The 16977-nt window shown below is 38.7% G+C and overlaps 1 protein-coding gene across 3 annotated transcripts in view; it reads left to right on the top strand.

Annotated features, from left to right (window-relative positions):
* The window catches only part of RBFOX1 (RNA binding fox-1 homolog 1), a 519079-nt gene that overhangs the window by 499545 nt on the left and 2557 nt on the right, over positions 1 to 16977 (top strand). The gene's annotated exons all lie outside the window — the stretch shown is intronic.

Genomic DNA, 16977 nt, shown 5'->3' on the forward strand with positions numbered 1-16977 from the left:
TGGATTTGTTCTCTCTGGGTAAATGAAATAGTGCAGGCATATCACTGGGCTTGGGGATGCACATTTCCATTGGTTTCTACAGCAGCTGGGGGTTGATCTTTTTTTTTCTTTTAATGTTTTTTTGCAATTGCACAAGTACTTTTTGGCACCAAAAGAAATTACTTCTGGTCAAGATGTTGTGTGATTTGTAGCAGGACAAAACTCAAGGAGAGATTTTGTTTCTTTTCTGTCTCCTGCTGTCTTTGGCACTCTGAATTTTGGTAGAGACACCCTGTCATAGGCTAAAGCACACAGAAATGTCCTGTGCTGAGCACAGAGGACACAGTGAGAGCAATGCAGAGGTGATGAATGTGGCAGGGCAATGAAGGGCAGGGCTGAGCTGCTGGATCAGGGCTGCAGTGCCATTTCAGACACCCTGGGACACAGGAGGGACCTGAGGAGGCGAGGGGGACACAGCACCTTCTGCAGTGGCTGCTGAGCCCTGGGCAGATGGACAGGCTGATGGGCTTTACTGTTTTCTATGCAGCAGTAGTTATAGAAATAGCTGCGCTTGTTTCTTTTAAAGCAGGGTTTTCCTCTATCTGCTTCCAAGGCCTGCCTCAAAATTCCAGGAGAGAAATGGTCAGGAATGAGGGATGTAGGGGAGCATTGTCTTGTGATGAGGAAAGCATCACTCAAAGAAAAAGCAGAGGACCTGAGTGAAAGCCAAATATCCACATCTTCTTCTCTGTCTTGGCATCATCGCTGGTCAGGTTAAACAAGAAATTCTGCAGAGAAAAAGAACCTGACATTGAAGAAATTAGTCTGATAACCTTCCTAGTGCACATCAGGTCAAACAAGTTACTTTAGTATTGTTGAAGCTTGATACTGCATGAATTATTTATAGTTTTATTCTTATTTCATTCAATATATCATATAGGTATGGCAGTGAAGTTGTTTAGTTGTCTTTGTGTTGTGATTCAAACGCTATGGGTACAGTAATGTACTTTGATCCTACAGTAATGGGAATATAAAGCATGATAATAGCAATCTCAACCTTCTAATTATAGTTATTATGCTAATATTAAAAAGTTTAAATTCTTTGATAGCCTTGATATTTAAATTTAGGGCACCAGCAAGAGAGAGTTGGGAAGGACTTCATTAAATGATTATAAAGGGGAGCTTTGTCCATCCTTGAATATTGCAGAAACCATTCAAGGAGCCAGCAGTCAGCTGTATTGAAATTCATAGTGAGAAAGCCCTCAACATCAGGGTCCTCACAAAAGCAGCAAAGTCTTAACATTTAGAGCACGAAGGAAATCTATAATAGCTTTAATAATTTCATGGAGAAATATACAGATGTACCACATATAACTGCTGGGAAAATCCCTTGCTGCTCGGGGTCCTTGGGGAATATGGTCTGGAGCAGCTCCAGCAAGGGAAGTCAGTGCTTTGGGTTAAGCTGCAGAAATTTCCCCAGCTGAGATTCTCATCCCTGAGTTCTAAACACTGGCTTGGTTTGTCAATCCCACGGCAGTCCTACCAGGAAAAGTCAACTGATTAAATGTAGTTGAAATCTTCCCACTGTAACTTCTGTTCAATATTGTGTTTGCCTTCATCCTAAATTTTGTTGTTCTGGGGCTTTGCACTGTTTTCAGCAGTTCCTGTATTTTTGGGTGTGGGTCTGAACTTCTGTGTTAGGCAAAATTATTTCTGTCTAGTTTTGTCAAGTTTGTCAGCAAAGCCCAGGAATTCAGGTCCACAAAGCATAACCACTGTATCTTAGTGGGGTTATAATTTCTTCTACATTTCAAATTCCCTAGAGTCAGTGTGATTAATTTCTTAAAATCCCCTTTGACCTCTAGTATTCCATTTTAAGGAAGCTCTGTGCTGCTGAGGAGGAGGAATTGGAAACTTCTGGGAGCCATGGGTGAAATTAGGTGTGTGCCAAAATTTTGTTCTCAATGATGTGCTGTGTCAAAGTGGTGAGAAATCCAAGTGCCACCCAGCATTTTAGGGAGATGAGAGGGCACACAGAACACTCACTGGCCCTGTGTGTCCTGCACAGGTTTTTGGCCCCTAAGGACCTAAGTTTATAAATTCCCAGACACAGAGGATGTGTCCTTTCCCAGGGTGGGATGACTCCATAGAAACTTTTAGAGGAAGCACTCAGGGCAGCAGTTTATTCTGAACTTAGGTTGGAATTGTGTTCATGATAGTTACCTCCCCCAAGTCATAAAAAAAAATGTCTGTGACCCATTCTCTGAGTCTCTTCCTATCTTGCACTTCCAAGTTCTGAATTTCCCAATAGTAAAGTGGGCAGATCACTTAGGGTCAGGGATTTCTTCACAGAAGTACTTGTTTATATTGGGCAGCCATAGAAAGGACAAGGCTCAGCCTGCAGGGATTAAAGAATTTAAACCCCTCAGTATATGTGAAATCTCTAATCTATAGTATGGCATGCTTTCACCAAAGAGTTTCAAGAAGAGAGAAAGCAAGCATGCAATGTATTGGAAATGGAAAAGGTCTGCTGGATAGGAAGAGCAGGTGCCAAAAGAGAGAGGTTTCTGTCAGATGTGGAGGCACACGTTTGTTACTGCCAAAGGGACTACAGGGAGTGGAGCAGAGGAAATTAGAACATATTCAAACCTTTGAAGATGGTATGATGCAGGTTCAATAACTACCCCAAAGGAAGAAAGCACATCTAAATCACTTAATAGTACTTCTGTTGTCTTCCCCTTCTGTTCTTGTTTGAATTCAGGATATATATCAAATGTTTAAACATTTTTTTTTTCCAAAATTTAAAACCATCTTTATTACCATGCTGGTAAAAAAATGAGTTAGTTTTCAATTTGCTAGAAGAGATAAAAATTGATATATGGGCTTGAGAGAAGCAGTAGTAGGCAGAGTGTTTGCCCTTGGGAAGGAGCTGCTGGGATGGAACCCAGCCATTTGGAGCACAGGCAGCACAGATTCCTGACCCACACTGTCTGGGAGGCATCAGAGAGCTCACACTGCCAAAAGGTGCCCCTCCTGCACTTAAAAGCATTGCACTTAGCCCAGGGTGTGAGGATCTGGCAGGCTGGATGTATCCAACATTCATGTCAATGTATTTATCATGTTATCCTTTCGGGTTTGTTTAGGTTTTTGATTTATTTTTTATTTTTTCAGCCAGTAACAACTTTTAAAAATTATTAAAAAAAAAAAAAAGTTTCTCTTATTTAATTCTATGTTCTTTTACATCTGAAGTATTAACCAGTGAACAGTAAAAATTTGGTCCTATACTTTGACTGTTAATACACAAATTAAATTATGGAAGCGATTCTGTATCTTAATTGAGCAGGGCTTATTGTGTAATAAAGTCGGGTCCACTTACAATTCCTGCACCTTTTTGAATCATTTAAAATGTAGCAGCGATGAGGAACACTAAACCAGCCTAAAATGCATCATGAATTTCCATCCCATCTTCCTTGTGAGACATTGAAGCCTTGTATGCTGGGCAGAGTTAGTGCAGAGAATTGCTCTTTAAAGGGAGCACTCCCCGTTGGCAGAGCGCTGGGCAAGGTGAGCTGTCCTGTGCCACCTCTGCTCCCCACCTGCTGGAGGACAGAAGGGCTCTGGTGCCCCACAGAGCCAGCTTCCCTGCTAAGGACTCCTCCTGCAGGCTCTGGGGTTGCCCACTCCGAGGATTAACCCTTGCTGGAGCCATCAGCTGTGATGTCTGTGATCCTCTGAGGAGCAGTTTCCCCTCTGGGGTGATGGAAACAAGTGTGCAATTCAGCTGAATAAATCCTGCCACTCTAAGAACATAAAAGCCATCAAAGTGCTTAAGAATTTCCAGGAATTGCTAAAAATAGCACCTAATTAGTTATAAAATATTGAACTGGCTTATTGGACTCCAGCCTCTAGTCTTTTCATTCTCACAGTTGCTATGCTGACCAACATGTAACTTCATACTTTTAAACGTTATGTGTGGAGTTGTGAAATCCATTTTACAAAAGCAAAACATTTTCTTCCTACAAAGCACTTTAACAAGAGATATTTGTAGTAGTTGTTTGTTTAAACAGGTATCACTTTGGGTTTATTTAATTTTTTTTTTTAATTAGTTTTTCCCAGCAATTAGTAAAGACTTGGTTTAAAAAGGAGTAAGAGTTCAGAACAGTTTAAATAATATTTTTCATTCCAAAGGACAGATTGCATTAGTGTTCTCGGGTCTTCCTGGAGGTACTAGCATGTTATCCTTGCAGGTAATTCCGGGGTTTAACATCTGAAAATAGAGAATCTGTGGCTAAATGTTCCAGCGTTCTGAACTGAGAGGAACAAAAGGAGCTTCTCAGTAACCACTTGAGAGGCAGTTTGTAAGGAAAAGTGATCATTTAGATGAGAGGGCAGTTTAACAGCTTCACAGAAATGAGTCAGAAGGATTTTCTGTAAAACAGTAGCTGGTAAATCTGCATTGCTACTGGCTCTTTTAGGCAAGCATCTAACATTTTCCTGTCTGAAATTACCACAGAGGTGGTAGCAGTAAATACAGCGACAGATTATGCTACCTATGAAATAAAGAGTAGCTCTGTATTTATAATGTCAAATTTATCCCCCTTTTGTTTTTTAAATTCATGTCTTTAGCATTACTTGTTAGGTAAATCTCATTAGCTCCTGAAACTAAAAGAAAGAGCAAAGCTGTTAATTGAACTTAATGGACAGTTGAAAATGCAAGGATGTGCAATTTGATCTCTAAGTTCACCAGTGTCAGTATTTCTGCTAGGGCAGAGGCAGTAATCTGCTTTTTGGACCTATGCAAACCTGTCCCTGCAGCACAGACTGCAGATTCCTTGTTTTGGTTTGGATTTATTTTATTTTCCCCCTTTAGAATGTGAACCTCTAAGTAACAAGGTTCACAGATTTCTAAACGAGACTTTCAGATCTTTTGATACATTGGAGGGGAAGTAACAGAAATAGATTTTGTTCCCTTAGGGCTGAACTCCTCCAGGTTCTGCTGGCCCTGAGGGACGTTTGCTCCTGCATGGATTTCAGTGGGATCCTCAGCACTTAAAGCTTGCAGAGCTGTTTTCCCAGGCAGTCCCTAGCCTGCATCCTTTGGCTCCTGGCTGTTGGGCTGGCATTAGGGCTGGGCAAAGCTCAGGGTCAGGTTTTTGCTGTGCCTGGCAGTGCAGGGGCTGGGAGAAAACCACACCCGAGTGTTAATTCTGCACCCGGGTTCATTGACCCAGCCCAACACAGCAATCCCCGAGGCAGCTGTGTGTGTGCAGCAAAGGAATCGTTGGATGTTAACCCTTCAACACGGTTTCCAGATCCTGAAATCCTAGATTTCAGAAAGGACAAATGAGGATTTGTGCCATAATGAAGTTTTCTGCATTTTGAAATACTAGTGCATTTAGTGGTTTTTATTTTTTTTTTTTTTTATGTTACCTGGTTTAAAAAAGAATTTTGCAAGAGAAGGTTTATATTAAATTACTCATATCTCTAGCTTATTCTCCTAAGATTCTGCAAAAGACTTTTCTATGTATTTGGATGACAGTATATGAGAATATACTATGTCATTTTTTTTACAAATAGCAGAAATATTAATTTTCTGATTGCAGTCATATTAGACATAGACAAAGCAAAATATTTTAATTTCAATATCCTCCTGTCAGATGCACAAAGTAAATTGCAATTTAATTTTTTTCAAAAGCGCTTTTTACATATTTTGCGGTAGTGCCCTTTAATATCAATATATTGTTTTATTTTTATTAGACTTCATAAATATATTGACATATCTGTAACACTAAACATGAAGCTTCCAATGCAAGAGTTTGTACATAGTCCATATCCAAATGTCACCATTATTTCATTTAAAAGACCCCAGCATGTCTACCTCATGATCCTTATAAACTCTATAGTACTCAACACTTTTTCTTGCTACATTCATTAAAATTAAGCACCCTTCCCCTTACCCCATCTGTAAACATCAAGTCAATTGGCAGCTAGCACATTTCCCAGTCAGCAAGCAGTATTGTGAATTTTATCTTCTCTTGCAGAAATCAATTCGTCTTCGTTGCAGCAGATGAAATTTCTTGTAACACCTCTGCAGGTAACAATCATTGATACTTCTTGATGCATCCATCCAGGTCTCAATATCCTTTTTCACATGCTGCATTTAATCGTAAGACAAAGCCTAGGAGAGTCCATAGTGTGTAAATCTTGGGGAGAGTTTAATGAATTTATAGCTCCAGCCTATAGGTTCTGCCATATAGAAGCCATAGGTTGTTTTGCTGGCTTTGGTGTTTTGTTTTAAGCATGGCATGGCCCAGTGTGTAAGGATATGTCAAGCCTTCTGCTAAAAGCTTCAGGAGTGGGACTTTGACAAGTCAAACCAAAGAGAACCGGTGAGAAGAGCCAAGGCTTAGAAGTGTGCAGGACATTGTAAGTGCTATAGATGTCACAATTTTCCTTTCAACTCGCTGGGGGCAAATGATGCCCACGAGGGTTCTGCAGACCCTAAAGCACTCACAAAGTCTATCCTATGGATGAGATAGTGGGAGAGAGGGTCTGTGCCTTCACAGGATCGCTCTCTAGTAAGTAAAAAGTCTCCATGCACTGACATCTTGTAAGCTGTGGGTACAGAACAATGTTTTACAAGTTTTATTTATATTATTTAAATATATTGAATATGTCAAGAGGTTTTCTCTCTTTTAAGCATTAGACTTTGAACAAGCTTAGTCTTAATTCAGGTAAGGATGGTGTTGTGTTGGTACATAAGAAATCAGAAGGCTAAAATAAATAGTAATGGTGCTGGGACTTACTCTGCCAATAATGTTGTGCAAAAAATCAAGTTGATAGAAGTTCTCATATTGAAGGATGAAAGGGTATGTAGTGTGAAATCAAAATGTTGGTATTGAGAAGTGTTTGCTGATAGAGTTTTATATTAGCAGAAATAAATGAAAGGTGATGAGATTTCTGTTTATGCCATCATGTTCTACATAGAAACAAATAGAGAACATTTATTAATGGAAAAGGTGATCATAGATAAACCCAAAATATGCTAAAATTGTCTCAATCTCTATGCTAGCTGTAGCACTTTTGGTGGTAATCTGAAAAGTTCTTCTGTAGTAAAACTTGATTTAACAGATTTTTCCAAACCTATAAATTATGAAGTAAACACATTTTGAAAAGCCAACATTTTTCACATTCTTCATATCACTCAAGTTGGATTTTGGCTTTGGTTATTTCACTTGAGCTTCCTGCTCAGCTCTTCATTGAAGAGCTGTGGTAGGGAGGCTGCTAATCTGAAATCTAAGCTTTGCTAAGGAAGAATAAAATATTGATTTTAGCCATTTTTAAACTTGTAATTCTTCAGTTAGATCTGGGGTCTGTGGGTCCAGTTTTGCAAAGTGAACCCTTCCAAGCAATATTTCTTGTTCTAGTGAAGCAATTTCTCTCTCTCAATTCAGGCACAATTTAAGTGCCCAAGACTTTATTACAGATATTCCATATACGACATTTTAGAATTCCAATCAAAAATATAATATTTACATAAAATATAAATTTTATATATTCAGTGAACTTTACACAAAAGGAAATGGATCTCTGTGTGTATTTATTAAAACTTTTCAGTTTACCAGTTGCTTACCTATGTTGAATTGATTCAACAATAAGGTGTTTTTGCTAGGCATGGTTTTGAGCATTTGCTAAACACATCCATCACAGGTGACTATAGGTGACTGTTTTTGCACTAAATATGAAGGAGAAAGGTGATGAAAAACCTGTGCCTGCTGTTTCTTATATACCTAAGTTTCAGTAATAGAATTTAAATGACTTTTGGCTTCATAAAAAAGTAATTCTTCAGAGTCAAATTGCTAAAGCTTTTGGATTTGTAAGTTGACTTCCAACTATTTTTGTTATCTGATGTTTTATGTTTTAATACATGGAGCAAACATAGAGATACTTTGAGAACCAAAACTAACCTTCCTGTGGTTTTTCAGATGCATGCAAAACACCTGCAGTATGGTTTTATAGTGCTTTTTTAGTGCTCCTAAGCTCAATGGCAGTAATTCTACTGTGTTTGTAAAGTTGGTATCAAGTGAAGATACTTATAAACATGCTCAGTGTTTGAAATGTGAGTATATGTACGTTTGTATTGCCTCCCTGTAATGGGTGGGTGTGTTTGTGGATTTCAAATAGCAATATATAACAAGGAGAGCTTTGGTTGGAACTTGATCATCAGTTGGAAATGGGAGGTCTTGGGTGGTTCTGCTGGTAAAATTCACTCTGCTCTCCTCAATCCTTCATCATTCCTGCCAGAGGATACCTAGCCCTCAGCCACGTGGTATCTTTTTTTTTTTATTTGGGAATAAAATAATCTTGAGTAGATAAATCTGTTAATGAGTGATTTGTGTCCATAAATACATTTCTATTTGTGTATCTCTGTCTGTTCCTAAATGCACATTGCAGAAGGGAAACCTCCTCAGCTATCTGGCAGAGGGATCCTTCCATGGGAAATTTAAAAGCATTTCACTCTTCACTGCACCCAGTGCGTTCTGAGGCTAAAAATAATTACTGTTCAGAAGAGAAGTTCTGCACTTCTGGGATAGATCTTCTCTGGCAGACATGATTAAAGGGTTTGCAAGCAGATCTGAACTAGAACAGAGACAGGGAAACTATAAGAAACTCCTCTTGGTTTGATGATGGAATTTTAACAAGGATCTCTGAGGACCTTCCTTTAGCAAATTCCTGACTCTAGTTCCACTAGGGGAGAATTAATCCTGGGGTTCTTGTCTGATGGGGCAATGGGCAGCTGGCCTGTCACTCTCTGGATAAATCAGAATGAGACCCAGAACAAACCTGTGGCTTATTTACTTGCTGGTTGCAGAACATTGTTCATTTTGCAGCTTTAGCATTCTTAGTGAATTTTTCAAATCCGTGCTCAATCTATATTTTTTTTTTTTCTCTTTTAGGTTTCGTAACATCAAAATTCATAGTTTGGAAAGAAAAAGCAATTATAGTGTCTTTTGCAAGTGCATTCTCAGATGTGCCTGCAAATGACATTTTATATTTTTTGTGTAAAAATGGGACAGGGTTATGATTTTATATTTATATTATCTCTCTCTCTTCCAGTTTTTAACTATTATCCAGCCTTTATGTAGAAGCAAACAAAAAAATCCAGTGCTGATGCATGCTTGGTATTATCTTTCTCCCAAGTGTATTTGCAGTTTATGATTTTGAAATAACAGAGAGAAAGGCAAGGGTGTATATATATATAAAGCTGAATTTGGAATGAAGTATGGTGGAAGTGGATATAACACCTGTCCAATTGTGACTGTATTTATTTACATTTTGGAGCAGAATCAGTCCCAGGAGGAAGGATTCTGTGTGTGTGTGTCTCTGCATGCAAGCAAAAGAAATGGTTTATGAAGCTTTAGAAGTTGACAGTCATAAATTAAGTTATTGACCTCCATTTGGAGAAAGATACTGTCTCCAAAATAGATTAAACATTTTGAAAGGTTTAACTTCATAACTCCAGGAAAGATGTTGAATAAAAGCAAGCAGTTTCAATAAGCAAACCGTGGGATTTGTGCTATTGAAATATTTGAAGAGAATATTGGCCATTTTTAACAAATGCAATTGCTCCAGTCATTGCAATTTCCCTGCATGCTATCATTAACCTGTCAGCACTAACACTGCCACAAATTTAATTCATTGAACAATAGCAAATATGGAGATACTGATTTAAAACAAATTAATGTTTGATGAAGTGCTCAGAATGGCTGCAGTGCCTGTTGTGGCAAACCTACCTCTGCCAGGAAAGGTAGATAAATAACTGCAGCTGGTCACATTTTTGCCAGACAAATTTGCACACATCTCATTGACCTGTTCATGTGTCTGGTAGGAGATAGTGATTAGATCATACTCTTACAGTGGGATTTGAAAGAGTCCAATCCAAACTCTTTGGAAGAATGCAGCCTCAGAGGTGTTTCCTTCAGCCTGTTAGAATTACTGTGTGAAGACATATGCTCAGTTGAGAGAGGTTCTTCCCTTTTACTATTGCTGACAATGGGTTTGACTTCATTTCATGAAGCAGTTTGGGAAAATAACCATTTTCTGTGAGATGCTTTTATTATTATGCTTTGCTCTTCTGCTAATCAAATAAAAAATGAAGCTGAAGGAGCATCTGTACGGTCTCTGTTCTAGTATTTATTTAAGGCTGTACTGCTGTTCCCTGTGAAAAATAGCAGATACTGAAGTTTTTGCTTGGGAAAGTCTAGGAAATGTTGCACTAATGCACAAAATTAAGCTTCTTCTATAAATTCAAGTGTCCTTTACGTTGGCAGTTTAAACTTGCATTTACTGCTGCTATAAATAGTTGCTTATCCGAATTCCATTTGTCACAGCCTTTACTGCTCTGGGTAGTTGCGTGCTGAAGATGTTCAGCTGTTGGACCGGTTGATAAAAATCAGGGAACACTTTGATTATCCTCTGCTCTCCTTTGATGAGGTTTGATGAGTTCCTTTGTCAGCCGTGGCAGCCCTGGCTGTGGCTGTGTGTGCCAGCCTGCCCGGTGCTGGCGGTGCCGGGTCAGTCCGCACGGCTGCTCAAACGTGACAGCACCACCAGATAAGGGAAAGCTCAGGGCCCGTGGTTTGTAAGTGGAGGATTTGCAATGTGAGGCTCCTTTGATAACAGAAATAGTGAATAATCTCTGTTTGTCCTCAACAAGTGCCTGTAGGCACGTGTGCATCTCCTGGGCTGGTTTTTTAATGAAGCAATGAGGTTGGTTTTTCTCCGGTAGGCTAAAAATAGAGCACATGAAAGATGATTTGTGTGTGTGCATGTATGGATGCCTGTATACAAGTCCATTAAATGAGCAAGGATTCAGCTTTAATATCTTGAGATTATCATATTGCAAATAAATAAAACAATGCTATAAACAATACATAAAACAATGCTATGCTTGCAGAACTTTATACATGATCACAAAAGACTGCTTTAAAATTTTATAAATAATGTACTCAGTATATTTATTATTGCACTAGGTAGGAATTTCTTCAAGCTTTATTGCCCCTAAGTATAACAGCAATAGTAATAAGAAAATGTTTTACAGACCTAAGAAATGCTTTCTTTTCATTGGAATGGAGTTGGGTTTAGGTGTCACCTGATGGCAAGCCTCAGATTCCCCAGTGGCTTTTTTCATGAAGTTTATATAAAATCTAAGTTTCTTGGATAGAAGCTACACAGAAAGGTGGTGGTGCATAGAATTCTGTTTGACTTTTGACTAGGCATCAGCTTCAATTCCCACCCTGGTGTGAATCCACACAGCAAGACTGAAACTGAATGAGAGCTCTTAAGAGAGATTTGTCCTTAGGATTGCTGCAGTTTGCAGTTATCCAGCATCAGCTTAGGAGAAAGTCACTGCTGTTTGTTACCTTTCTGTGTTTCTGCAAATTAACCAGTATCAATCATGTTCATTTAAATGTTTTAGAAGATGGCAGCTCAGCTTTGGCTGGCTGTAAACATCTCACAAATTTGAAAAGAAGATACAGGCTAGCAAACAGAAGCAAAATTAAAACCACATCTGAGCATCAGTGAAACTTCTGCAAAACATGCCTGCCAATTAGCAAGGAAATTACCTGGCCAAACTGATTTGTGGCATACATGAGTGAACAGCCAAGAATTGGGAATTCATCTCTACAGAAAAGTCTGCATAGGCTTCTCTACTTTCTCCTTCCCCCAGCTTGCAGGAAAAAGTAAACAGTGCTTTTAATATTTCATCAATGACATATTTATGAACATCCTTTCATGGAAACCTTTCATTATTGCCCTCTACCCACGGCAGACCCTGGTCAAGTTTCTTATCTCTGAGAAAACCCAGGAATGTGTTAGTCCTGTAGTGATGGGAAATCCCTGATGGCTCTGCAGGCACCCAGGAGTTCAGCCCTGCAGCACACCTTGAAGTTTCACTCTTTATTGTGCTGCCTGTCACTTCCCAATTCTTTCTCTGCTCCACATAACACATCTGTAGCACATCACAGGTCATGGGAGAGGCAGATGCTGTGAATAAAGTATGTGAGAGTCCTCCCTTGTACAGTGACCTCAGTGTTTGGTAGGGTGCGTTCAACGCTTGGCAAGGAGAATTTTATTATTCTTTACAGTCCCAATCAAGGCAAATGCCTGGAAATTGTTTTTATCAGCAGATTTCAGTTTCCTTGATCTTAAGTAAAAACTTCCGAGACATTTTGTCCATTGCCTTCTGAGGCAGAGAGAGACCTGTTGGTGATTCAGGTGCCTGAAATGCCCAAAGTCCCCTGGTGTTAATATCTAAAATGAAGTTAATTAATTGTTTGCACATTCTTTGAAGACCACAAGCAGACACCATCCTACGACAGTGGGATGAATGTTAGGTTAAAGGGCTACCCCTGCTGCTCAGGTTTGAGCCACTGAGCCTGAAATACTGCTCAGCAGTGTGATGTGTGACTGGTGTGCACAGGGAGGAGCTGTGCTGCTGGTGTCATCCCTCTTGGGATCGTCGTAGTTCTGTGACCAAGAGGAAGGGCACCAAGTTAGTTATTGGAATAATTTCTGGATTTGGGTGGTATAAAGGCCAGGTAACCCTTGCTTTCCTTGTATTCCTTACAGAAGCAATGTTATGACTTGAATAAAGTGGGTCAAGAGTGGATAATATTGGGGAAAAATAAGAAAGATGAGCTTCCCAGTGGCACACAGGCTTTGCTTTAATATGGCTGAGGTCAGGCTTTGATCTGAAGTAGTGACCAAGTTTTACCTTCTCTCTTTATACCTCTTAAGCAGGTTCATCATTTTCTGTAGTTCCTCCACCAATATTAGATTTGAAAAAATGGAGGGCAGTTGATAATGATAAGTAAAATAAGTGTATCAAATTCTTTAAAATTCTCATTCTGTGCTTCTCAAATTGCTTGAGGAAAATGTATAATACTTGGTTCATATTTTCTGTGGTGAATTTTTCCTTATGAGTTCTGTTATTAAGCACTATAGTGTGTATGTTATTCAGGAGCTTCTAAATGTCTCCAGAATTGGAGCTCCACTGTCTGTCCCAGATGTGTGTGGAAATGCAGCCATACTACTAAAGAATTCAAAATCCTGAAATGGCATTTATGATCAAAGAGGCACAGAATTCCCCAATTTTTAGAGACTTCAGCAACACCTACTACTGATTACTTAGAGATACTCCCTTTCAAAGGCCCTAACAAAATAAATCCCAAAATTTCCCTTCATAAATTACTTTTTTTTTTTTTAATGATCAATGAGCAACAAATTGTCCTTTTATGTAGTATTTTAGCATTTTTAAACCATGTGCTGAAGGTGATTGAAGAGATTAAGGCATAGCATAAGTAAGGATCATGCCATCTTTTGGTGGATGGCTTATGGCTGCATTTATAGAAGTTAGCATGGTTTCACTGGGGTTTTTTCTCAGTTATTTCCCAGGAAGATTTTTGTCCAGCTATTTAAGAACCAGTGTCAGTATGTTAACAAAATGCTAGCAAACATATTTTTTCCCATGATGTCCTGAATGCTTGTCCCAGATATACTGGAAAACAGAGGAGCTTACCTTGTTCTAGTTAGTGATGCATCAAAATTGTTCATCAGCTGTGTTCTGAGACAAGAATTTGTGCATATTCCTTTGGCTACATTGTTTTATCATCCTGTAAAACACACAGAGAATGGCATCAACTATTAATTTATTCACCACCTTACCATTGGCACGTCCTAAATTTCAGTAAGTTGTTTACCTAGAATGATAATTTGCAGTGTAAATGATCACAAAGCATTTAAATGCCACTAATTGTAATGAGAAGTAAGCAGGCTGGCATAGCAGTGAGTAAGGGAAGCAGAGTGTGCGGGGCTGAAGCAGCTTAATGATTTGCAGTGTGACAATATAGTTTAAATCCTTCTTCCTATTTTCAGCCTGGAAATCAGAATCTATTCTGCTAACCTTCTGAGCTTCTAAATTTGGTGTCATGCAAGGGCGTGTTTAAAAATTAGCATTTAAAAAGAAACCCACTTGCTTTAAGTTTAAGCTGACACTGTTCCTTTCCTCTGTGGAAATGAAATTTATTAATCATAATAAAACCATCATATTCTGAAGGTAGAGGTCACCCTGAGGAGAAAAAAAAAAAAATAAGTCTATTCATCACAGAGGAATTTCAATGCATCTTTTTCCCAGATAATATCTGAGCATGTGTTCTTTCCCCTTTGGAAATATTTTCATCCATGTTTGTGCTTACATATGTCAAGTGTATTCAGGAGAGTGCAAAAATGAACATGGTGCAGTTTAATTTTATAAATTTTCCTTTACAGAAGATTTGGAAGGATTCCTTTAACATTTTATTTTGTGTTTACATTGGACACATTTGTTTAAGTGGAATTTCAATATCCTGTAAAAGAAAAACAAGTGTTTGTTGTTTTTACAAGAATATAAGCATCACTAATTCTGCAATCACATTTCTATGTTAATATCACAGTAAAAGCTTTAGCATTATCATAATATAAATATAAACCATTCCTTTTTAAGGAGCAAGGATTAACTTTGGTCACAGTTCTCACGTTAGGATTTCTTCACAACTCTTGTTTTAAGAAAAGAGACATGGTTTATATAGAAGGATGAAAAAAGCAATGTAAAACACTGACAATAAGTCATTGCTGCTTTGGAAAAAGGGTAATAAAAATGTACTCAGAAGTCAATACTGGGTTGAAACAGTCATATTTTCATCCTTTGAAATTGCTTAATGTGCATGTTTATCCATATTTTCCCATCAGTGGTCTAGATTTCTGTTGAATATTGATATAATAATATTATTAGCAACGTGGTATATTACATCAATGCTGTAAACTTGCCAGTTACTTCAGCAGTTGGCTTAAATGTAATAATAATTTAATATAGCCTGAGCCCTGGCTGTTCAGGCTTGGTCCTTCCTTATAAGAGGCCCTTGCATTTGGGCCACTTGGTGCCATCCTGGGTGGCCTCTTGGACTTTGTGAGGCCATGGGACACAGCCAAGGGTCCTGCAGCAATGGGAGGTAGGATGGAGGCAAAGTGCAGCCCTGCCACTGGACCAAAATGAATGTTTTTTTACAGATAGAGAGTTACAGCCCTTGCTCAGCATTGCAGTGATAGCAGATAATCAGGAAAAAAGAAAAAACAAAGGAAAGATACCAATTCCCACTGATATAAAAGTAATGATCATGGCATTAAAGCATGTAAAAAAATAGTGCATGCAAATCCTCTTGCATGTTACTAAGGACATGAAGGAAACATGTCTACCTTTAAATTAATCGTTTTCCCTTCCTAAATATTTTAATATTGTTGGAATGAATTTGGCTGGGAAGAATTAAAATTATAATGATATTCAAAATTCTCAGACTTTAAAAATTGGCATAGAGCAGTAGTGTCCTATTCCCTTCAGTGTAGGTGAGCAAGACACAAGGAATTCTCTTACTGAGTATTTCAAATCCCCAAATCGTGTTTGCATCCTGATGTGGAGGGTGCCAAGGCTGAGGTTTATGGAAGCTCTGAGGCTGCAGAGTGTGGGATCAGTGTCAGACCTGCTCAGAGAACTCTCAAACTGCCTTTCCAGAATCACCAAGTCCTTTACCCAGCACAGACTGATGTGAGCTACTTTCCTTGCCTTGCTTTTGCAGTGGGAATTGCCCATTTCCTTTGTTGGGTGATTTCTAAAGATAGGTGTTCTTGGATACCAAGTATTTAAATAGAATTGATGTATAAATTGAATCCCTTACTCATCAATGCTTTGGAAGCAAAGGAGGAACTAATGTATTTTATACAAGCCTTTTTACACATATTTTCCTGAGTTTTAGACCAGGTCTTAAGGAAAGCAGTTGCCCAACACATTGCTACCTCTGGAATTTCATCTATCCCTCTGATAGCAATGAAGACTTTTCTACCCAAACCTAAAGCAAACACAGCTGTGGGGTGAGATACAGAGCCCACACTCATGAACTTGGGGTGCTTTAAGTAATGGATTCATTTTTAATCTATTATCCCTTCCTAGGAATTTGGATTTACTAAGCAAACAGGGCAGTACAACTGAAGGCTTTCAGCTACAATGGTTGCACTTTGAAGTGAAACATCCAGGCTTTAGAATGCTTTATGAGAACTTAGACACTCTTAGACTTGCTGAAAATGCTGCACTCCTGATTGGGGAAAAAAATAAGTTTAATTCAAAATGCTGAATATGAGCACTTGTACACTAGGAAGTTTGCTCTTACTGAACTATTTTCTACTTTTTGCTTTTTTTCATCAAGCTGTGTGGTTATGTTTTCTTGGAAAAGGAAGGCATTTGATTTCTCTGAGTGTGTGGCCCTGTGTTTGTGCGGAGAGTCAGAGACGGGGATGTTCTGTCTGTCTTTTCCATACTGAGCACTTTAGTGGGCACAGTTGTCACAGGAGGTGATTTGCTGGATTTCCATATGAAAGGAATGCCTCATAATCTGGGAAATGTTGGCTCAGTGAGATGGAGAATTAAGGATTTATTGTCTATGGTAATTTCTGCTCCCTCCTTGAAGATATCTCTGGGTAGGTGGGAATGTGTAGTTCAGATAATTTGGTCCTTTTCTCTACCTCACATCCAGGACCCACAGTGGTGGGTGGTGGAGGATTGCATATGCCATGGAAACATTCCTTTCTCAGCTTTCCCTCAGCTGGTTAGCTCAGAACCCACTAATCAGGTTCTGCTTGTGGAGGAGCAAATACATGATAATAAAATAGAACAATTGTCCTCTTTTCAAAAAAAGGAATTTTGTATATGTATCTGAAAAATAATATAGAGAATGAGACCAGTCTGTGGTTACTGTTCACATAAGGCTAAAAACCAATTTTTTTTTTTTTTATTTTAAGAGCTATCAAGGGCATTGTTAAACCTTGTTTGCTGCATTAGCCCTCGTATTCAAGACAGCCCTGTAATTACAAGATTGCTTTTGTTGGTCTATGTGACACCTGAGAGCAAAT

This window comes from Serinus canaria, chromosome 14 (genome assembly GCF_022539315.1).
Source record: "Serinus canaria isolate serCan28SL12 chromosome 14, serCan2020, whole genome shotgun sequence".
Taxonomy (NCBI): domain Eukaryota; kingdom Metazoa; phylum Chordata; class Aves; order Passeriformes; family Fringillidae; genus Serinus; species Serinus canaria.